This window comes from Elephas maximus, chromosome 7, assembly GCF_024166365.1.
Source record: "Elephas maximus indicus isolate mEleMax1 chromosome 7, mEleMax1 primary haplotype, whole genome shotgun sequence".
Taxonomy (NCBI): Eukaryota; Metazoa; Chordata; class Mammalia; order Proboscidea; family Elephantidae; genus Elephas; species Elephas maximus.
Window position 1 is genome coordinate 126,653,994 of NC_064825.1, and position 24,009 is coordinate 126,678,002.

At 41.4% G+C, this 24,009-nt stretch overlaps 1 protein-coding gene across 6 annotated transcripts in view; it reads right to left on the bottom strand.

Annotated features, from left to right (window-relative positions):
* LOC126080971 (phospholipase A and acyltransferase 4-like) overlaps positions 1-24,009 on the bottom strand; it is a 94,132-nt gene that overhangs the window by 45,020 nt on the left and 25,103 nt on the right. The window contains exon 1 of one of the 6 annotated variants that reach the window (XM_049892289.1): positions 15,936-16,012. The exons of the other annotated variants lie outside the window; for them this stretch is intronic. The gene's annotated coding sequence lies outside the window, so the exon portion shown is untranslated. Of the gene's footprint in view, positions 1-15,935; positions 16,013-24,009 lie in introns of those variants that run through there. 6 annotated transcript variants of the gene reach the window in all.

Genomic DNA, 24,009 nt, shown 5'->3' on the forward strand with positions numbered 1-24,009 from the left:
AGGGATGCTGGTGAGGAATGAGCTTCTTGGATCAGGTGGACACTTGAGACCATGTTGGCATCTCCTGCCTGGAGGGGAGATGAGAGGGTGGGGGGGGTTAGAAGCTGGTGAAAAGGACATGAAAAGAGAGAGTGGAGGGAGAGAGCAGGCTGTCTCATTAGGGGGAGAGTAATTGGGAGTGTGTAGCAAGGTGTATATGGGTTTTTGTGTGAGAGACTGACTTGATTTGTAAACTTTCATTTAAAAAAAAATTTTTTTTTTTAAAAGAGAAGGAGTTGCAATAACTTAGGACAAAATAGACTTTAAAGTTAAATCCACCACAAAGGATAAGGAAGGACACTATATAATGATTAAAGGAGCAATATACCAGGAGGATATAACCATATTAAATATTTATGCACCCAATGACAGGGCTGCAAGATACATAAAACAAACTGTAGCAGCATTGAAAAGTGAGATAGACAGCTCCACAATAATAGTAGGAGACTTAAACACAAGGCTTTAGGTGAAAGAACATCCAGAAAGAAGCTCAATAAAGACACAGAAGATCTACATGCCACAATCAACCACCTTGGAAAGCTGGTACTAGGCCACCCAAGGCTGAGAAGGGAGAGTGTTCACATGTCTTGGGGGTCATTAACCAATATCATAAAACAATATGCGTACTGTTTAATGACAAGCTAGTTTGTTCTGTAAACCTTCATCTAAAGTACAATTAAAAAAAAAAAAGCAACTGGGAGAGAAAAAATCAGAACACTCGACTCTACCAGTTGTACTTTCTGCAGATCCAGGTACATGGCCTCAAATTTTGAATATTAAACAATTGAACACTTGTTGAAAATGATCCACCTCAAGTAAGAAATTTTAATTTTCCAAAAGGCAATACAGGAAGTTTTCAGAAAGGTATTATACAAGAATTCTTCAAATGATGAAAAAACCACTGGATCCTGAGTACTTTATTCTACCTCAAAAGATTCCGAGTTTTGTCTATATTGCAAACTCTTTAAGAAAGGAAAATTCAACTGCAGAATTAGAATGGATGGAAATATTGGCAGCATTTATCGTCTATTCCTAGTAAACACGAAGAATGTGAAATGCTCATCAAAAACAGTGCTAAGTATTCAAAATTAAAATCTGATTAAAAAAACAAAAATGTCGATGCCGCAGAACCGAGATTTTGTAAAAAAAGGTGACGCAATGCTGCTGTATACAGAATATACCTGAATGGGTTTTTGACATGACAGTGTCTTACTCAAAAAATACCTGTATCTTAATTTTTTAAAAAACCTTTGCCAGAGAGTCTAACCCATAGCAACCCTCTAGGACAGAGTAGAACTGCCCCATAGGGTTTCCAATGAGCACCTACTGGATTTGAACTGCCAGTCTTTTGGTTAGCAGCCATATTACTTAACCACTGGGCCACAGGATATTTTTATGTTATTGTTGTTGTTAGGTGCTGTTGAGTCAATTCCGACTCATGACAACCTGTAGGACAGAGTAGAACTGCCCCATAAGATTTCCAAGGAGCGGCAACTGCAGACCTTTTGGTTAGAAGGAAAGCTCTTACTTGTATTTTGAGACTCTTATACAGAATAATTTATACAGTTCATTAGCAATAAGTACGTTACCAAATAAATAGTAAAAATGTTTCAAATTATAAAATCAATTGGATTTAATAGCCATTAATGCAGATTTCAATAAACTCAATTTTTAATTTTACCAATTCACACCCCTTTAAAATTACCATTTGAGGACTGACATTTGGCAGGTTTGGTTAATTTTCTGTTCCAGAGGAGGGAAAGTCTTAAATTTATTTGTACCAGTGTCAACAAGATGTGAACAAGCATTCTGATCGTTATTAAAATTTTTTAAAAAATCAAACAGTTTAAGAACACAATGAGATCTAAGAAGTGCAGCTTTTTGCTATTAAACTAAATATTTGTAATTTCTTCTTTAGCAAAGCATTCTTTTATTTAAGCAAAACAACATCGTTTGTTACATTAAGTTGGTTAATTTGCATTTTGCTGATTTTATAGTTTTTTATTTAATTTCTAAATGATTTCACTATTATTGTCGTGTGAGAACTGTAAACAAAGAGCATATATACTTATTTTCAACAAATATAAGAAATGTTCAAATAAAAATCATATTAACATAAAAAAAAACATACCTAGGTAAGAACTGATATAGGTCAGAGCTAAGGCAGAAAGGATAGATTATCAGATATTTGGGAAAGAGAATTGACTGAGTCAATCAGATTTGAGGGTGCCTTGGTTTTTAAACAGATGTATCTGTGGGCAATGTCAGCATGTAACTGAAAGCCAAATTCTCAGCTTTGGTATAAAAGTCTGGCCGGAGAGCAGCAGAGCACGATACACATCCTGGTCTTCTAGATGGCTTCAGTAAGTACACCTGGAACTTTCTGTTATTAACTCCATCACATGGGGCTTCCCTCACTAAAGGGTTTAGAGGTGGTTTGCTGGTCTTGGGTAGATTGAGCACAGGAGTCTGTCTTTTGAAGGCTTTTACAGAAAACTGTAGTTGTTTAAAGCCCATTTTCTCTGCTGGACTCTGAGACCTTTGGGCAGCATCTGCCATCTTTGAATCCCTAAGGCAGAGCTCAGGGTCTGGCGTGGAGGAAGTGCACAGGTGTTGCCAGGAACTTCAGGTTCTGCTCAGCCAGGGCCAAAATGACAGAGTCTGAGATGGGGAGAATGAAAGGCCAACTTTATTGGCTGGCCAAGCAAGGAGACAGTCGGGGTTACATGCCGTCCAAGACTGCCTCCCAGGAAGCTCATTGAGGCTGGTTTATATACGCAAGATCAGTTATAAAATACAAGATGGTACATGCACCATTGCAGAGCGTTCCAGAATGAGTATGCATTTTCTAAGGTGTGGTTTCGATACCCTGTGCAGGGGGAACTTAGTCATTTTTGTTCTTTAGCATGTCAGCTTTCTACCCACCCAGGGGCGGAGAATTTACCATGCATGAAGCAGTTAATGAGCTAAAGGTCACCTAAATGAAGGGCAGGACTGTTTCAGCCAATTCTGGCTAGCTAGTGCTTGTTTCTTTTCAAGGAAGTTCTGAAGAGAAAAACAACATCAGGGAATGGGCTGGGTGAAGGGCTGTCCTGAGGAGACAAAGATTTTAAAGAAAATGGGTCTAGCCCTGTCTTACAGGGGACATTGTGGGAAAGGGGGCATGAGCTGGGCCTATGAGAGGAGATCCCATTCCCCTCCGAAGTGAGCTTGTCCTCATCTTGCCTGCCCCTCCTGCTAGGAGGAGCCTGGTGCCCTTCTTGGCTGAAACAGCCAGGCTGTGCCTTCACTCCCTTCCACAGGATTCTTCCTCCTTTGTAAAGTCCATTCTCAGCATGGGTTTTCTGTGTTAGGGAAGCTCCAGGCAGGGTCTGTCTACTCAGGGGGGACCAGCTGAACAGGAAAACCCAGGCGGGCCTCAGACTGTGAGCAAAATGCAATAGCAGAGCAGATTTAACTCGTGCTCTGGAGGAGGCGAGAGCATCCAAATCCCCCTATGGCCCTTCCTCAGTCCCTGTTATGAATTAAATTGTCTCCAAAAAATATGTTGAATTCCTGGCCCTTGTACCGGTGGATGTGATCCTATTCAGAAATAGGGCTTTCCTTTTGTCATGTTAATGAGGTCATACCAGTGTAGGGTGAAACCCAACCTTAATCACTTCTGAGTCATGAAAAGACTATAATAGACATAGAGACACACAGGGGGGAAGACAGAGGTCATGTGCTGATTGTCTACTAGCCACGGAATGCTCAAAAAAAAAAAACCAAACCCAGTGCTGTCGAGTAGATTCCGACTCATAGCGACCCAGTGGGACAGAGTAGAACTGCCCCATAGAGTTTCCAAGGAGCGCCTGGGGGATTCAAACTGCTGACCCTTTGGTTAGCAACCGTAGCACTTAACCACTATGCCACCAGGGTTTCCACGGAATGCCCAGAAGCCAAAAAAGTCCCAGGGCTACCAACAAGGAAAGAATCGACACTAATTTAGACTTTTAACCACCAAAACCATGAGAAAATAAATTTATGTTCTTTAAAGCCACCCACTTGTGGTATGGAGGTAGCATATGAGCAGGAACCAATGGTACTGAAGGAAAAAGTCCAAGGTGCACTGAAGGCTCTAGCAAAAAACAAGGCTCCAGGAATTGACGAAATACCAATTGAGATGTTTCAACAAACAGAGGAAGCACTAGAAATATTCATTTATGCCAAGAAATTTGGAAGATAGCTACCTGGCCAACTGACTAGACGAGATCCATATTTATGCCTGTTCCCAAGAAAGATGGTCCCACCACATGCAGAAATTATCAAACAATATCGTTAATATCACATGCAAGCAAAATTTTGCTGAAGATCATTCAAAAGTGGCTGCAGCAGTATATTAACAGGGAACTACCAGAAATTCAAGCACAATTCAGAATGGAACCAGGGCTATCATTGCTAATGTCAGATGGATCCTGGCTAAAATCAGAGAATACCAGAAAGATGTTTACCAGTGTTTTATTATGCTAAGACATTCAACTGTGTGGATTGTAACAAATTATGGATAACATTAAGAAGAATGGGAATTCCAGAACACTTAATTGTGTTCATAAGGAACCTGTACATAGATCAAGAGGCAGTAGTTGGAACAGAAGAAGGGGATTCTGTGTGATTTAAAGTCAGGAAAGGTGTGCATCAGGGTTGTATCCTTTCACCTTACCTATTCAATCTGTATGCTGATCAAATAATCCAAGAAGCTGGACTGTATGAAGAAGAACGGGGCATCAGGTTTGGAGGAAGGCTCATTAACATCCTGCGATATGCAGATGACACAACCTTACTTGCTGAAAGTTAAAAGAACTTGAAGCACTTACTGATGAAGATCAAAGACCATAGGCTTCAGTATGGATTACACCTCAACATAATGAAAACAAAAATCCTCACAACTGGACCAATGAGCAACATCATGATAAACAAAGAAAAGATTGAGGTTGTCAAGGATTTCGTTTTACTTGGATCCACAATCAACATCCATGGAAGCAGCAGTCAAGATATCAAAAGACACATTGCATTGGGCAAATCTTCTGCAAAAGACCTCTTTAAAGTGTTGAAAAGCAAAGATGTCACCTTGAAGACTAAGGTGTGCCTGAACAAAGCCGTGGTGTTTTCAATCGCATCATATGCATGTGAAAGCTGGACAATGAATAAGGAAGACCGAAGAAGAATTGACGCCTTCAAATTGTGGTATTGGAGAAGAACACTGAATATACGACGGACTGCCAAAAGAATGAACAAATCCATCTTGGAAGAAGTACAGCCAGAATGCTCCTTAGAGGCAAGGATGGCGAGACTTAATCTCACATACTTTGGACATGTTATCAGGAGGGATCAGTCCCTGCAGAAAGACATCATACTTGGTAAAGCAGAGGGTCAGTGAAAAAGAGGAAGATCCTCAGTGGGATGGATTGACACAGTGGCTGCAACAATGAACTCAAGCATAACAATGATTGTGAGGATGGTGTGGGACCCAGCAGTGTTTCGTTCTGTTGTGCATAGGGTCACTATGAGTCAGAATCGACTTGAAGGCACCTAACAACAACAGCAGCTTATGGTATTTGTGTTACAGCAGCACTAGGTAACTGAGAAGTCCCCATGCCCCTGCCTTGTTTTCTGCCCCAGAGGGACAGTGCCATGTCCGAGCTCAGGTATCAGCTGACCTCCTGTTACTGTTGGCAGCACCGTCTTTGCTTGACACAATCTGGGAGGCTGACCAGATAGTCCCAGTGGAAAATTCTTGGGCCCTGCTGCCATTCCTGGGATAAGACTGAGGAGAAATGAGCTGGGCAGGCACCCCTGCTACTTCCTTCTTCATTCCATGCATATTTCCTGTGCATCTATCACATGCCACACACTTCATATGTCACCTGTCAGGCCTGGAGACACAAGGAGGGAGGAGATGATCATGTAAGATCCCTGCCCAAATAGAGCTCCAAGCCCAGGGTCAGTTCAACGGGCACTATCAAAACTGTTTTGTTGCAACACAAAATTTTTCCTGTGAGGAGGGGTGAAGGCCCAGCATGACCTAGAACCCTAAGAGAGGAAACTGAGTCAGGCTGGACAGTCAGAGTAGACTTCTCAGCAGAAGAGATGGTAACAGGGAGGAGAGTATGCTCATGGGTGGGAAAGGTAGGATGGAGGCTGAGATGGGAAACTGCAAAGAAGCAAAAGCAAGAGAGAGCCTGGGATGAGGGAAAAGGCAAGACACTAAGCTGGAGAGCACAGAACAGGGAGGTACAAAGAGAGATTCACTAACGGCCAGATTATCAAGGGTCTGTGAGCCACCTAGAAGGTGTAGGCCTGCTCTCAGACTACCCCCTTCCAGATCTGGCACAGCAAAAATAGCCAGACCATTGAAGTTTGTACAGTCTGGTTTCAAATTCTTGCTCCACGATTCTTAATCTCTCTGAGGCTTAGTGATTATTTCTGTAAAATTGGGATAATCATATTTACCCCAGGAATATGGAGAGAAGTGAGATAATATGTTATATGTAAAAGCAACTAGCATTACATATGACATATAGAAATTACTTTATAATGACTTTTTCCTTATTATCCGACAAATATACAATAAATGTACCAAATAGGCAATAATATTTGTAATATCATTTTTATCATGATCAAAAATTGAAAACAACCTAAATGCCCAATAATGATTTGGTCAAATAAATTGTAGTATGGGCATATAAATGGAATTCTAGAAGAGACATTAATAATCATGAGGTAGTTCTATAATGACATAGGAAAAACAGAGCATGTTGCAAATTGAATGTAGTGTACTATTATGTTTTTATTAACTGTTATATATAACAAGAGAAAAGAGGAAAAAAGTATGATATACACACACTCCAAAAGATCAAGAGTGAAGTTCTTTTGACCTTCCATCTTTCTCTCCTTTCTTTCTTCACTACACTCTGTTGGCTCCCAAAATTCTGTCTCTATGATTTCCAGATGGCTACCCCACAAATTTCTTCAGATTATTTTCAAATCTGTTAAACTGGGGAGAGGTAAATCAAGAGCTCCTGGAAGACATGGTAGTCAGTTTGTTGTACGGTAGTGGCTTCTGTGTTGCTGTAATACTGGAAGCTTTGCCAGCAGTATTTCAAATACCAGCAGGGTCACCCTGGGTGGGCAAGTTTCAGTGGAGCTTCCAGACTAAGACAGGCTAGGAAGACGGACCTGGCAGTTTACTTCTGAAAATAATGTCCAGTGAAAACTTTACAAATAGCAGCAAAACAGTGTCTCATATAGTGCCAGAAGATGAGACCTTCAGGTTGGAAGACACTCAAAATACAACTGGGGAAGAGCTGCCACCTCAGTGCAGAGTCAACCTTAATGACGTGGATAGAGTAAAGCTTTTGGGACCTTCATCTGCTGATGTGGCATGACTCAAAATGAGAAGAAAGAGCTGCAAACATCCATTAATATTCGGAATGTGGAACGTACAAAGTATGAAACTAGGAAAATTGGGAGTCATTGAAAATGAAATAGACCACGTAAAGATTGATATCCTAGGCACTGGTGAGCTGAAATGGACTGGTATTGGCCATATCAAATCAGACAAACATATCATCTACTATGTCAGGAATGACATACTGAAGAGGAATGGCTTTATGTTCATCATCAAAAAGAACATTTCAAGACCCATCTTGAAATACAAGCTGTCAGTGTGATAGGATAATATCCATATGCCTACAGATGACCAATTAATACGAGTATTATTTAAATTTATGCATCAACCACTAAGGCCAAAGATAAAGAAACTGAAGATTTTTACCAACTTCTGCAGTCTGAAATTGATCAAACATGCAATGAAGATGCCTTGATAATTACTGGCTTTTGGAATTTGAAAGCTGGAAACACAGAAGAAGGATCTGTAGTTAAAAAACATGGATTTGGTGATAGAAACTATGCTGGAGATCGCATGATAGGATTTTGCAAGACCAAAAGCTTATTCTCTGCAAATACCTTTTTTCAACAACATAAGCAGTGACTATACACATGGACCTCACCATATGGAATACACAGGAATCAAATCAACTACATCTGTGGAAAGAGACAATGCAAAAGCTCAATATCATCAGTCACAGCAAGGCAAGGGGCCAACTGTGGAAGAGACCATCAACTGCTCATATGCAAGTTCAAGCTGAAGAAAATTAGGACAAGTCCACAAGTGCCAAAGTATGACCCTGAGTATATCCCACCTGTATTTAGAAACCATCTGAAGAATAGATTTGATACATTGAATACTAATGACCAAAGACCGGATGAGTTGTGGAATGACATCATACATGAAGAGAGCAAGAGGTCATTAAAAAGACAGGAAAGAAAGAAAAGGTCAAAATGGATGTCAGAAGAGACTCTGAAACTTGCTCTTGAATGGAGAGAAGTTAAAGCTAGTGGAAGAAATGATGAAGTAAAAGAGCTGAATAGAAGCTTTCAAAGGGCAGCTTGAGAAGACAGAGTAAAATATTATAACAAAATGTGCAAACATATGGAGATAGAAAGCCAAAAGGGAAGAACATGCTCAGCATTTCTCAAGCTGAAAAAACCAAAGAAAAGATTCAGTCCTCAAGTTGCAATATTGAAGGATTCTACAGGGAAAATATTAACCAAGGAAGGAAGAATCAAGGAAAGATAAAAGATATACAGAGTCACTGTACCAAAAAGAATTGGTCGAAATTCAACCATTTCAGGAGGTAGCTAATGATCAAGAATTGATGGAACTGAAGGAAGAGCTCCAAGCTGCACTAAAGGCATTGGCTAAAAAACAAGCCTCCAGGAATGACGGAATATTAATTGAGACGTTTCAACAAACAGAGGCAGCACTGGAAGCACCCACTTATCTATGCCAGAAAATTTGGAAGACAGCTACCTGGCCAACCGACAGGAAAAGATTCATGTTTATGCCTATTCCCAAGAAAGGTAATCCAACAGAATATGAAAATTATCGAACAATATCATTAATATCACACACAAGTAAAATTTTGCCGAAGATCATTCAAAAGCAGTTGCAGGAGCACATCAGCAGGGAACTGCCAGAAATTCAAGCTGGATTCAGAAGAGGACTTGAAACAAGGGATATCACTGCCGATGTCAGATGGATCCTGGCTGAAAGCAGAGACTACCAGAAAGATGTTTACCTGTGTTTTATTGACTATGCAAAGGCATTTGACTGTGTGGATCATAACAAATTATGGATAACATTGTGAAGAATGGGATTTCCATAACACTTAGTTGTGCTCATGTGGAACCTGTACTTAAACCAAGAGGCAGTCATTCAAACAGAACAAGGAGATACTGTGTGATTTAAAGTCAGGAAAGGTGTGCATCAGGGTTGTATCCTTTCACCATACGTATTCAGTCTGTATGCAGAGCAAAGAACAGGGCATCAGAATTGGAGGAAGACTCATTAACAACCTGTGATATGCAGATGACACAACCTTGCTTGCTGAAAGTGAAAAGGACTTGAAGCACTTACTGATAAAGATCAAAGACCACAGCCTTTGGCATGGATTGCGGCTCAACACAAAGAAAACAAAAATTCTCACAACTAGACCAATAAGCAGCATCATGATAAATGGAGAAAAGATTGAAGTTCTCAAGGATTTCATTTTACTTGGATTCACAATCAACATCCATGGATGTAGCAGTGAAGAAATCAAACGATGTATTGCATTGGGCAAATCTGCTGCAAAAGATCTCTTTAAAGGGTTAAGAAGAAAGATGTCACTTTGTTGACTAAGGTGCGCCTGACCCAAGCCATGGTATTTTCAATCACCTCATATGCATGTGAAAGCTGGATAAATGAATAAGGAAGACCAAAGAAGAGTCGATGCCTTTGAATTATGGTGTTGGTGAAGAATATTGAATATACCATGGACTGCCAAAAAAATGAACAAATCTGTCCTGGAAGATGTACAGCCAGAATGCTCATTAAAAGGAAGGATGGCAAGACTTTGTCTCACATACTTTAGACATGTTATCAGCAGGACCAGTCCCTGGAGAAGAACATCAAGCTTGGTAGAGGAGCAGTGAAAAAGAAGAAGACCTTCAACGAGGTGGATTGACACAGTGGCTGCAACAATGGACTCAAGCATAACAACGATTGTGAGGATGACACAGGACAGGGCAGTGTTTCATTCTGTCGTACACAAGGTTGCAATGAGTCAGAACTGACACAATGGCACCTAACAACAATAACAAAAACAACCCACAAATTTCTCCAGATTATTATCGAATCTGTTAAACTGGGGAGAGGTGAATCAAGAGCTCCTGGAAGATGTGGTAGGGAGCCACAACTACCACATCAACAACCATTTTGACCAACAGCGCCTACTACTCCCTCTTCATGAAATCATCAGTCTGCAAAGGAGAAGATTGGTGAGAAATTGAACTACATGCTTACGTACAGAAATGCTGAGCACTTTGTCACTAATGTGAGATATGATGTGGTTTACAACAGGCAGGTATGACTCCCACCTTTAGTGTGATTCTTTCCTTTTCTTGACTTCTGTTTGGAGGGACTGGAATACAGGCTGGCATCAGTGGAACCACCATGCTCTTTCTAATATTAATACCAATACTAGCCATCACTCCCTGAGCCCCAGGTAAATGCCAAGCATTTTAAATGCTCTTAGATGGTTATTATTATTTTCCTCATCTTCCCTGGGTGACACAAATGGTTAAGCACTTGACTACTAACTGAAAGGTTGGTGGTTCTAACCTACCCAGAGGTGCCTCAGAAGCAAGGCCTGGTGATCTGCTTTCAAAAGGACACAGCCTTGAAAACTGTGTGGAACACAATTCTATTCTGTACACATGGGGTCGCCGTGGCTCAGAACTGACTTTACAGCAACTGGTTTATATACGAGGATACTGAGACTCAAAGAGTTTATGTGACTTACCCAACGTCACAAAACATAAACCAGTAGAAGAGTCAGGATTTGAACTTAAATCTGTCTCTTACTTGAAGAACTCCTTATGATCTCAAACAGAGATTACAGTAACTATGATAACAACACAGGAAAGTGAATTAAACAAAAACTCAGAAGGGGCTGGTTGACATGCTGGTGCTATGTCTAGCCAGCAGAGTGATCTTTGTCAAGCTGTGTTACCAGTCTGAGATTCAGGTATTAAGGAGAGTGCCCTCTGTCCTTTCTATCTTATAGGGTTCTTGTGAGAATTAACTGGGTTGTAAACAGTATCAAACAGTGTTTAGTTATATTGTACGTAGGGTTGCTATGAGTTGGAACTGACTTGACAGCACCTAACAACAACAACAAAGGGTTATGAAATCACTCCACCATCCCCAGCTCCCAATGTTACTCTTAAAAAGAGCCGATACTCTATTTTTATTCCTTTGAATGTAATCTGTCACCTTTTTCCGGATGCTTTTAAGATTTTCTCCTTGTCTTAGCTGTTTTATGGTTTCATTTTTTTTTTTTTTTTTTATCATGTGTTACATTGGACATCTTTTGGGAACTACTTCACACCCTCTTGACTTCACTTCCTATTTTCTAGCCACTACTGTGGTGACCAGTTGCGCGTTAGCTTCAGTCAGCTTCATACAGGTGCAACATGACAGAGCTTTATCTCTGACCCATGCCACATGCCTCTTGTCTCCTGTTCTGGGGCTTTTCTTTCCTACATGGGATGCCAGCAACTCAGATCTTCAGGGGAGTCGTTGTTGTTGTTGTTGTTAGGTGCTGTCGAGTCAGTTCTGACTCATAGCAACCCTATGCACAACAGAATGAAACACTGCCCAGTCCTGCACCATCCTTACAATCATTGTTATGCTTGAGCTCGTTGTTGCAGCCACTGTGTCAATCCACCTCGTTGACAGTCTTCCTCTTTTCTGTTGACCCTGTACTCTGCCAAGCATGATGTCTTTCTCCAGGGACTGATCCCTCCTGACAACATGTCCAAAGTATGTAAGACACAGTTTTGCCATCCTTGCCTCTAAGGAGCACTCTGGCTGTACTTCTTCTAAGACAGATTTGTTCGTTCTTTTGGCAGTCCATGGTATATTCAATATTCTTCGCCAACACCACAATTCAAAGGCATCAATTCTTCTTCGGTCTTCCTTATTCATTGTCCAGCTTTCACATGCGTATGATGCCATTGAAAATACCATGGCTTGGGTCAGGCGCACCTTAGTCTTCAAGGTGACATCTTTGCTCTTCAACACTTTAAAGAGGTCCTTTGCAGCAGATTTACCCAATGCATCAGGGGAGTTAACCTTGGCCAAATGCTTTCTCCTTTCTTCTGATGACCCTGGGATACATTTCACAAGGTTTTAACAACCAGTTCCTTTGGCAGGGTCCAACCCAATAAAGCATCTAATATAGGCTTTCCCTCCTTTTCTGTTACAATCTCTCTTCCCTCACTCCTGTTCTCTGGTATCACATTAAAAAATAAACTACTTCCATATAAACCTTGACTTAGGCTCTCCTTTCAGAAGAACTCAGGATGAGACAAATTGTCCCTTGAAAATAGACTCTGAGGATGAATTTTGGGGTTGAATCACTCACCAAGTAACACAGCAATAAGATCTCCATTGCTGGAGGTAAGCAGAGTGGTGGTGACCACAGAGTTCCAACTCTGCTAAATGGACACCATATGAAGCCTCCAAAATATTAGTATCAGAAAAGCTATTAATAAAATAGACCATATTAGCAAATTAAAAGAGAAAGTTTATCTCAATAGAATTAGAAAATACATTCAATAAAATTCAACAATCGTTCATGATTAAAAAAAAAAAACCTTTGCACACTGGCAATGGAAGAAAATTTCCTTATCCTGGTTAAGGGAATTGAAAGAGTAAAAATTTATTAGTTCAACTGGGAATGAAAACAGGAAACATTGTTTCCCCCAGAGGCAAGCAGCAGCTGTAAAAGGGCATCTGCATATGTACTCCTTCTTTGGGTAACTGTTGCTTTCTTACCAATCATGGCCCCCAAACCAAAAACTCAAAACAACCTAAATCCTCATCAACAGGTGAATGGGTAGATAAACTGTGGTATAGACATACACTGTAATAAAGCTCAGCAGTTAAATGGAATGAACCATTGGTACGTGTAATAACATGCACGAATCTCAAAAACATTAAGCTGAAAGAAGCAAGACCAAACGATTACATATTGGATGAGTCAACTTACATAAAATTCTAGAAAATGCAAACTAATCTCTAATAATAGAAAGCAGATTAGTGATTGCCTATGGATTGTTTATGGATGAAGAGGAAACCCTAGTGGCATAGTGGTTAAGAGCTATGGCTGCAAACCAAAAGGTCAGTAGTTGGAACCCAACAGGTGCACCTAGGAAACCCTAAGAGGCAGTTCTGCTCTGTACTATAGGGGCGCTATGAGTCGGAATCAACTCGTCAGCAACAGGTTCAGTTTTGTTCTGTTTTGTTTTGTTTTTACGGATGAAGTAAGAGGCAGGAGGGATGATTACAAAGGGGCACAAGAAAACTTTAGTGGGTGATGGATACGTTCACTGTGTTTATTGCAGTGATGATTTTATCAATTTATACATATGTCAAAACTCATAAAATATGTGCAGTTTATTGAACATTAATTTTACTTCAATAAATCTGTCAGGAAGAATATATACATACGAAGAAAATTTAGATCTCTATCTCATGCCATACACAAAAAAATAAAAGTGAATCCCAGATAAATTAAAGATTTAGAGGTAAAAACTAAACCCTAGAAAATAATTTTATGATCTCAAGGTAGCAAAGAATGTGTCATACATAAAATTAAAAACTTCAACATATTTGCAATGCATATAACAAAGGATTGATATACAGAACAAGGTATCAGCAAATTATTATGAAAAAGACAACCCAACAGAAAAATGAGCAAAGCTTATGAATTGGTAATGAATAGAAGAAAAATACCTTCATGACCTATAAACATATAAAACAATGCTCAACCTTATTAGAATTAGGGTAGTGCAAATGAAAACTACAAGAACCATAAGAAATCATTTAAAAGAAATCATTTAAAACTCTGGCAATACCAAATATTGTTGAGGATGTAGACTCTACCTTGTAGAGATACAAACAGGGTTTCTTACATGTTGCAGGCAGAAATGTAAGCTGGCACGACTTTAGAAAGCAACTTGTTAGTGGCTAGAAAATTTGAAGATGTGTATATATGCTATATCTAGCAATGCCATTTATAGGAATGTACTGCAGAAAAGCTCTAGCACATGTATAGAAATGTTTATTGCAGCTGTGTTCATAATAACCCAAATTGGAAGCAACTTAAAAATGAACCAACGTACGCTAAGTGGAATAAACCAGACACAAAGGGACAAATGTTGTATGATCCCACTTATATTAAATATCTAGACTAGGCAAGTGCACAGAGACAGAAAGTAGATTAGTGGTTACCAGAGACTGTGGGGAGGAAGGGATGGGGAGTTATAGCTTAAAGGGTATAAAGAAAGTTTCTGTTTGGGATGATGAAAAAGTTTTGGAAATAAATACTGGTGACAATTTCATGACATTATGACTATAATTAATGCCACTGAACTATACATTCAGAAGTGATTAATGTGGCAAATTTATGTTGCATATATTTTACCACAATAAAAAATAATATAAAAACGGAGAGGATTTCTGTGTCCTACAAGGTAAAACCTAAAAAGAAAGAAAGAAAGAAAAGTAAGTCAATCAACAGAGAAGAGAAAAATAGACTATGTATGAAATATTCATCCAATGGCATGCTCTGCAGCAATGAAGATGAATAAACTTGAACTACATGTATCAATGTAGACATATACCCCAAAAAAGCTGAATGCAAAAAGCTTTGCAGAATGTTTAGTATTTTTACCTTTTACATCAAGGTTAAAATGAAAAATAATACTACAGAGTGTTTATGATACATATGTATTTCTACATAGTCTAAAACACACTGGGGAATAATAAATCCCACGTTTAGAAAACTCGACACCTCGAGAGATATATGAAGAAGATTGAGATTAAAACAAAAATTTAGGTCAAGGAATGTAAACTTGAACAAGTCTGCATCATTCTACCCTCCTGCTAAAGGCACATTCTTGAACATTTTACACACACCAAACACCATTTACCCCTCACACCTACACCAGCCTTCACCATTCCTCATTACCAGTCTAGCTGCCACGGGGGCATGTTCTATGGATCTCTTTTACAATATGATGGGATTCAGGTGCACCTAATTCTATGCCAGGGTTCAACAGTCCCAGATGAATGCCTCAAAATGAAACCAAAGCACGAAGTTGCTTATCATGGAAGAAAGAATGGTACGGTCAGGAACAAAGACAGTCTAATGTAGGTCAATACGTTGACCAAAGGGGGAAAAAAAATCCCGTTGCTGTCGAGTTGATTCCATCTAATATTGACCCTATATGACAGAGTAGAACTGCCCCATAGAGTTTCCAAGGCTGTAATCTTTACAGAAGCAGACTGCCACATTTTTTTCCTGCAAAGGGGCTGGTAGGTCCCAACCACCAACCTTTTGGTTAACAGCTGAGCATTTAACCACTGCTCAACAGGTGGGTACACCCCTAATATTCTCTGGCTCCCAAACTCTCTCATCATACTAACAGGTGAGTTTGCAAGTAAAGTAACATCTCAGACCCTTCAGAGTTTCTGATTTAACAACTCCCTTGCTGGCCTCATTCAGCCTTACATGCTGCCTCCAGCCCAGACCTCACTCCTCAACTCCAGACTCTGATACCCAGCTATGCAGCTCACTCAATACCCCCAGTAGGATGTCTCATATACTGCTCAAACTCGACATTTCCGAAATTGGACTCCAAATCTCCCCCTAAAACCCGTTGCACCTATAATCTTTGTATCTCACCTTATGGTAACTTCACCTTTCCATTAATCAAAGCAAAATCCCTGTGTTCATCCTTGACTCCTCTTCTTCCAGTCCCATTTGTCAGGAAGTTCAGGGGACTCTACCTTAAAAATATATCAAGAATCCAACCACTTCTTGCCATTCTCTTCTCTGGAACACTGCAAACTGCTCTCCCTGCTTCCACCCTTGATTGGATAGACTATTCTCAACACAGGAACCATAAGGAGTCTGTAAAAATATAAGTCGGATCATGTCACTGCTACTGTATCTCAACCCTCCAGTGGCTCCATCAAACTCAAAGTAGGAGTCAGTATCCTTACAAGACCCGCACGGCCCCATGTTCATCGTGCTCTTATAACGTCTAAACTATGATCTCCTATGACTTTTTTCTGGCTCCAGATACAGCTCCACCTGAAACACTCTTCCCTCGCCTTCTTTAGTTCGTTATTACTCAAGAGCCATTTCAGCAAGACGGCCTCCAAACACACTATTTAATATTTCACCTCCTCGTCATTCCTTATCCCCCATTTTCATCTTTATTTTTCTCCTCAGCACTTGTTGTTGTTGTTGTTAGGTGCCATCGAGTTGGTTCCGACTCATAGCGGCCCTATGCACAACAGAACGAAACACTGCCTGGTCCTGTGCTATCCTTACAATCGTTGTTATGCTTGAGCTCATTGTTGCAGCCACTGTGTCAATCCACCTCGTTGACGGTCTTCCTCTTTTCCCCTGACCCTGTACTCTGCCAAGCCTGATGTCCTTCTCCAGGGACTGATCCCTCCTGACAACATGTCCAAAGTATGTAAGACGCAGTCTCACCATCCTTGCCTCTAAGGAGCATTCTGGTTGTACTTCTTCCAAGACAGATTTGTTCGTTCTTTTGGCAGTCTGTAGTATATTCAATATTCTTTGCCAACACCACAACTTAAAGGCATCAATTCTTCTTTGGTCTTCCTTAATCATAGTCCAGTTTTCACATGCATATGATGCCATTGAAAATACCATGGCTTTGGTCAAGCGCACCTTAGTCTTCAAGGTGTCATCTTTGCTCTTCGACACTTTGAAGAGGTCCTTTGCAGCAGATTTGCCCAATGCAATGCATCTTTTGATTTCTTGACTGCTGCTTCCATGCCTGTTGATTGTGGATCCAAGTAAAATGAAATCCTTGACAACTTCATTCTTTTCTCTGTTTATCATGATGTTGCTCATTGGTCCAGTTGTGAGGATTTTTGTTTTCTTTATGTTCAGGTGTAACCCATAGTGAAGGCTGTGGTCTTTGATCTTCATTAGTAAGTGCTTCAAGTCCTCTTCACTTTCAGCAAGCAAGGTTGTGTTATCTGCATAAGGCAGGTTGTTAATGAGTCTTCCTCCAATCCTGATGCCCCGTTCTTCTTCATATAGTCCAGCTTCTCATATTATTTGTTCAGCATATGGATTAAATAGGTATGGTGAAAGAATACAACCCTGATGCACACCTTTCCTGACTTTAAACCAATCAGTATCCCCTCGTTCTGTCCAAACAACTGCCTCTTGATCTATGTAAAGGTTCCTCATGAGCACAATTAAGTGTTCTGGAATTCCCATTCTTCGCAGTGTTATCCATAGTTTGTTATGATCCACACAGTCAATAAAACACAGGTAAACATCCTTCTGGTATTCTCTGCTTTCAGCCAGGATCCATCCGACATCAACAATGATATCCCTGGTTCCACGTCCTCTTCTGAAAGCAGCCTGAATTTCTGGCAGTTCCCCGTCGATATACTGCTGCAGCCGTTTTTGAATGATCTTCAGCAGAATTTTGCTTGCATGTGATATTAATGATATTGTTCTGTAATTTCCACATTCGGTTGGGTCACCTTTCTTGGGAATAGGCATAAATATGGATCTCTTCCAATCAGTTGGCCAGGAAGCTATCTTCCCTGTTTCTCAGCATAGACGAGTGAGCACCTCCAGCGCTGCATCTGTTTGTTGAAACATCTCAATTGATATTCCATCAATTCCTGAAGCCTTGTTTTTTGCCAATGCCTTCAGAGCAGCTTGGACTTCTTCCTTCAGTACCATTGGTTCCTGATCATATGTCACCTCTTGAAATGGTTGAACATCGACTAATTCTTTTTGGTATAATGACTCTGTGTATTCCTTCCATCTTCTTTTGATGCTTCCTGCATCATTTAATATTTTCCCCATGGAATCCTTCACTATTGCAACTCAAGGCTTGAATTTTTTCTTCAGATCTTTCAGCTTGAGAAACACCAAGCGTAGTCTTCCCTTTTGGTTTTCCATCTCCAGCTCTTTGCACATGTCATTATAATACTTTATTTTGTCTTCTCGAGAGGCCCTTTGAAATCTTCTGTTCAGTTCTTTTACTTCATGAGTTCTTCCTTTTGCTTTAGCTGCTCGACGCTCAAGAGCAAGTTTCAGAGTCTCCTCTGACATCCACCTTGGTCTTCCTTTCCTGTCTTTTCAGTGACCTCTTGCTTTCTTCATGGATGATGTCCTTGATGTCATCCCACAGCTCGTCTGGTCTTCGGTTGCTAGTGTTCAATGTGTCAAATCTGTTCTTGAGATGGTCTCTAAATTCAGGTGGGATATACTCAAGGTCATATTTTGGTTCTCATGGACTTGCTGATTTTCTTCAGCTTCAGCTTGAACTTGCATATGAGCAATTGATGGTCTGTTGCACAGTCGGCCCCTGGCCTTGTTCTGAGTGATGATATTGAGCTTTTCCATCGTCTCTTTCCACAGATGTAGTCAATTTGATTTCTGTGTGTTCCTTCTGGTGAGGTCCATGTGTATAGTCGCCGTTTATGTTGGTGAAAGAAGGTATTTGCAACAAAGAAGTCGTTGGTCTTGCAAAATTCTATCATTTGATTTCCAGCATTGTTTCTATCACCAAGGCCACAGTTTCCAACTACTGATCCTTCTTCTTTGTTTCCAACTTTTGCATTCCAATTGCCAGTAATTATCAATGCACTTGGATCATCTAATATAATATCTATTTTACTAAATTTTCATCTGTCTCCCCAGCAAGAAGATAACATTCACAATGGCAGCAATTTTTATCTGCCCTTGGGATGTGGTGAAAGATCCATAAACACTTGTTAAGTGAATGCAGGAAGTCATCTCCTACTGCATACGGGGTATTGCATGAGTTAGTCATCTTGGAATCAGACCCTGTAACAGCCCCTTTCAATGGCTCACCAAGAGAGCAGTGCAACCTGATGACCAGCACTATGTCTTCCGTCAGACACCTTGTCCTCTCTTGCTCTCCTGGTTGGCTTGTAGGGTGATGTTCTGATCAGTTAAAGGCCAAAATGAGGGAGGACCCTAGAAATACCTGTGGGGCAAAGATACAGATTCAATCTCAGGCCAAGCTGAACAATTTCCTGTCCAGTCAACATTAGAAGGTGCTACCAGTGCTGATCAAACCTGACAACACAGCCCTTGAGGAGGAAAGAATCCAGGTGTGGCAGGAGCCACATTCTGGAACACCCAGGCAGGAGAGGAGGAGCTGAGAGAAGAAGCATAGACCTAAGGCTGCAGAATCCACCTGACAATTTAACCTGAAGATGGACCTCAGAACCTGAGGAAGATGACAGACCTGGCTCTAGCTGGGCCAGCAATGACCAGAGTCCCCATAAACAGAGACTCACGGGTTCTCAAACCTGAAGGATGAAGCCCTCACTCTTAAAGAGGAGGTAACTGAGGAAGGAGATGGAACTAGATTGCCCAAGAGACTCTGACTAAAAAAGTCAAGGCCTTGCAACTGCCTTTTTCTTTTTTTCCCCATTTTGGGCCTCCCCTTGATGTGGGAGGGATTATTGATTATTAAACCCCTTTTACAAACAAAAAAGGGAAACTCACCTGGAAACAGAATGGTGGAGCCAGGCCTAAGGCCAAAGCCAGAGGACACTGGACCATAGTATCTGGGTTGTGTCCGGATGAGAGGAATGGGACCAGGGGTGGAGTTGGGGAGGGTCAGTGTCCTTCCAGAGTTCCTAGGCATGAGTTCTCTCTGATGGAGGCTCTGCCCACCTCTGCAGGCCTGCTGCATTCTCTTCTGATTCTCAATGAGCCATTCTTCCCCTTTTCTTGCCAGATCTACAGGGAACCAGTTCGAGTCTTTGAGAACTGGTTCCAGTCTCTTTAAAGCCTTGTAATAAACGTGTTTTTATAAAAAGGATGCGAAGTGGGCGAGTGTGGTTGATGTGTCTGCCTAACAAATAGCCTTCTCTGCCCTACCACCTGCACACACCTTTTCCCAGGGTAACAGACCCCTGATGTTGGTGGAGCAGCAAGGAGCCCCTCCCACAGACCCAGGTGACACAGTGAGTGACCTGTCAGAGTAGTCCTTTCCCCTTTGCCCTCCATTGGTTTGGGGGTAGAAATGTGACCCAGGACTGGCCAGTGAAGGGTGGGAGAAAGTCAGCCAGGGAACGGTTACGAAAGAGGTTTTGCTCAGTGATTAAAAGTGAAACAGGTGATTAAAAATACCCTCCTTTCCTGTCTTTGGACATTACTGTGTGACAGTGGGATGCTGGAGACTCCTGAAGCCATATCGGACCATGCAGGGGTCACTGCAGACACAGGAACAGCATGAGGCATGGAAGAGCCTGGGTCCTTTGTGGCCTTGGTGGGCTACTGAACCAAACCTGGGTCATCTGCCTCCTGTCTTTCTCTTACTGAGGCAATGGATGTCCAGGTTCTTGAAGCAACTTTTAGTTTAGTAAGGTACCACTTCCTCCAGGGCTTTTCCTGTGGGGTACAGGGATCCCTCTGGTCTGTTCCCATGTCCTCTGCCCAATATTCTGTGGGTAGTTACAAGACAATATCCTATGGTGTAAGACTGGAGGTTGATATTTCCCTTTATAAAAATGGCCTGGTGGGGACATCTGATCTCCTCTAGTTTTCCAAAGGGAAAGAATCACTATTAGCACCAACAACCCAAGGCTGATTCCTGTGAGGCAGGAACCTTTTTACCGATTCTTACATCAACTGTCCCTCCCGCTGCACTGTCTACTTCTCTGCTGGGTTGGAGAATTTGTTGCAATGGTCACACAGAACTCACAGACAATACTCACTGTTATGGGGTTTATTAAGGAAGTAACAAGTTACAACTGAGGTTCAAGAATACTGAGAATACCGCTTCTCAGCATGCCCACAGGCACACCTCTCTCTGGTCTCTCGGCCTGTGCCCTGCTTGGACAAGCGTTACAAAGGTCTTTTAGCTATGCTGATAAGTGCCTGGGGCACCCCACTCTGCCAGGAAGCCTCCTGCCCAAAGGCGATCAGCTTTCTGGCTCCATGGGCTGGGAAGTCCACCACACAGTGTCTTGCTGGTCTCCTGGTTTTGCTGCTTCTGCTGCTGCTGTTTCTCTGCTGCTGCTTCTCACCATCTCTCACCATTACAGCGAGCTCTCTCTGTCTCCTGGATCTAGGAGATTCTCAGCACAGGGATCCCAAGTCCAAAGGACAAGCTCCACTCCTGTCTCTTCTTTCCTGGTGGCAGCAAGAGCCTCCTTCCTGCCTCTGGGATGGCTCATTTTAAGTCTAGCAGGATGGCAAAACTGACCTAACACCTTATTAGAGTTCCACATCCTTTATTTTCATGGTCTCACCGCCCCCCATTTACATTATTTACATTATTAGCAAGCTATCCAGTCCCTTTGGTGGGCCACAAGCACCTCATTTACATAGTGACACCCAGTGATTTGGTGGGAGTTACAAAAGACTATGGCTAAAAAAAAAAAATGGCTAGAAGGGCCATATTAAGTAATTCACTGCACTGCACCCTTCCTCTAAACGCCTCCATTTCCTGGAATAGAAACAGGCACCCAGAGCTTTTATTGAAAGAAGACTTGGATTTCTCAAGCAGGTCAGAAATGCAGAACGGCTCTCCCTACTCTCACTGCTTCTAAGGCACACTAACAGCACCAGATGTTTGGTTTTTAAATAGTTTAAATAGTTGTCTCCCTAAAAACAGGAAGCTGAGTTTTTAAATAGAATCAGAAGGAAACTGAAAGTAAATTCCTCAACATTGATGTGAAGCCTGGTCGAAGAGTAGCAGAGCCCCAGATGTACCACCTTGACACTGAGATTGTTCAGTGAGTCCCCAGAACTTTCCATCAGTGGTTCTAAGCAGACTGCTCCTCTCCTAGAAAGGCCTCAGTCTGGGTTGCTGGCCTTGGGCATGTTGACTCTGGCACTTATCTTTTTTTTTTTTTAACTTTTTTTTTGTGCTTTAGGTGAAAGTTTACAAATCAAGTCAGTCTTTCATACAAAAATTTATATACACCTTGCTACATAGTCCTAGTTATTCTCCCCCTAATGAGACAGCACATTCCTTCCCTCCGCTCTTTATTTTCGTGTCCACTTGGCCAGCTTCTGACCCCTCTGCTCTCTCATCTCCCCTCCAGACAGGAGTTGCCCACATAGTCTTATGTGTCTACTTGATCCAAGAAGCGCTCTCTTCACCAGTATCATTTTCTATCCCACAGGCCAGTCCGATACCTGTCTGAAGAGTTGGCTTTGGGAGTTGTTCCTGTCTTGAGCTAACAGAAGGTCTGGGGATCATGACCTCCAGGGTCCTAGTCTCAGTCGGACCATTAAGTCTGGTCTTTTTATGAGAATTTGAGGTCTGCATCCCACTGTTCTCCTGCTTCCTCAGGGGTTCTCGGTTGTGTTACCTGTCAGGACAGTCATTGCTTGTAGCTGGGCACCATCTAGTTCTTCTGGTCTCAGGATGATTAGTCCCTGGTTTATGTGGCCCTTTCTGTCTCTTAGTGTCATAATTATCTTGTTTCTTTCATGTTCTTCATTCTCCTTTGCTCTAGGTGGGTTGAAACCAATTGATGCATCTTAGATGGCCACTTGCTAGCATTTAAGACCCCAGGCACCACTCACCAAAGTGGGATGCAGAATGTTTTCTTAATAGGTTTTATTATGCCAATTGACTTAGAAGTCCCCTGAATCCATGGTCCCCAAACCTCTGTCCCTGCTACGCTGGCCTTCGAAGCATTCAGTTTATTCAGGAAACTTCTTGGCTTTTGGCTTGGTCGAGTTGTGCTGACCTCTCCTGTATTGTGCGTTGTCTTTCCCTTCACCTAAAATAGTTCTTTTCTACTATCTAATTAGCATAACAACAATTATAAGGATGGTGCAGGACCTGGCAGTGTTTCATTCTGTTGTGCACAGGGTCGCTATGAGTCGGAACAGACTCGACAGCACCTAACAACAACAACAACAACATTTATTTAGTGAAAATCCCTCTTCCTTCCTCCCTTCCCACTCTCGTAACCATCAGAGAATATTTTCCTCTCTGTTTAAACTATTTTCCGAGTTCTTATAATAGTGGTCTCACACAATATTTGTCCTTTTCCAATTGACTAATTTCACTCAGCATAATGCCTTCCATATTCCATGTTATGAAATGTTCCACAGATTCATCATTGTTCTTTATATATCCATAGTATTCCATTGTGTGAATATACCATAATTTATTTATCCATTCATCCATTGATGGGCACCTTGTTTGCTTCCATCTTTTTGCTATTTTAAACAGTGCTGCAATGAACGTGGGTGTGCATATATCTGTTCGTGTAAAAGCTCATATTTCTCTAGGATACATTCCAAGGAGTGGGATTGCTGGATCGTATGGTAGTTCTATTTCTAGCTTTTTAAGGAAGCGCCAAATCAGTTTCCAAAGTGGTTGTACCATTTCACATTCCCACCAGCAGTGTATAAGTGTTCCAGTCTCTCCACAACCTCTCCAACATTTATTATTTTGTGTTTTTTGGATTAATGCCAGCCTTGTTGCAGTGAGATGGAATCTCATTGTAGATTTGATTTGCATTTCTCTAATGGCTAATGATCGTGAGCATTCCTCATGTATCTGTTAGCTACCTGAATGTCTTCTTTAGTGCCTGTTTACATCTGGCACTCATCTTTTGAAAGCTTCCATGGACAGCATCTTTGTCTTGTAAAAAGTCCATAGACCTGCCCCTCTGGGCAGTGTTAGCCTCCTCTCTGGGTCTGGCACAGAGAATGAGAACAGGATGCTTCGAAGAGGGTGTGC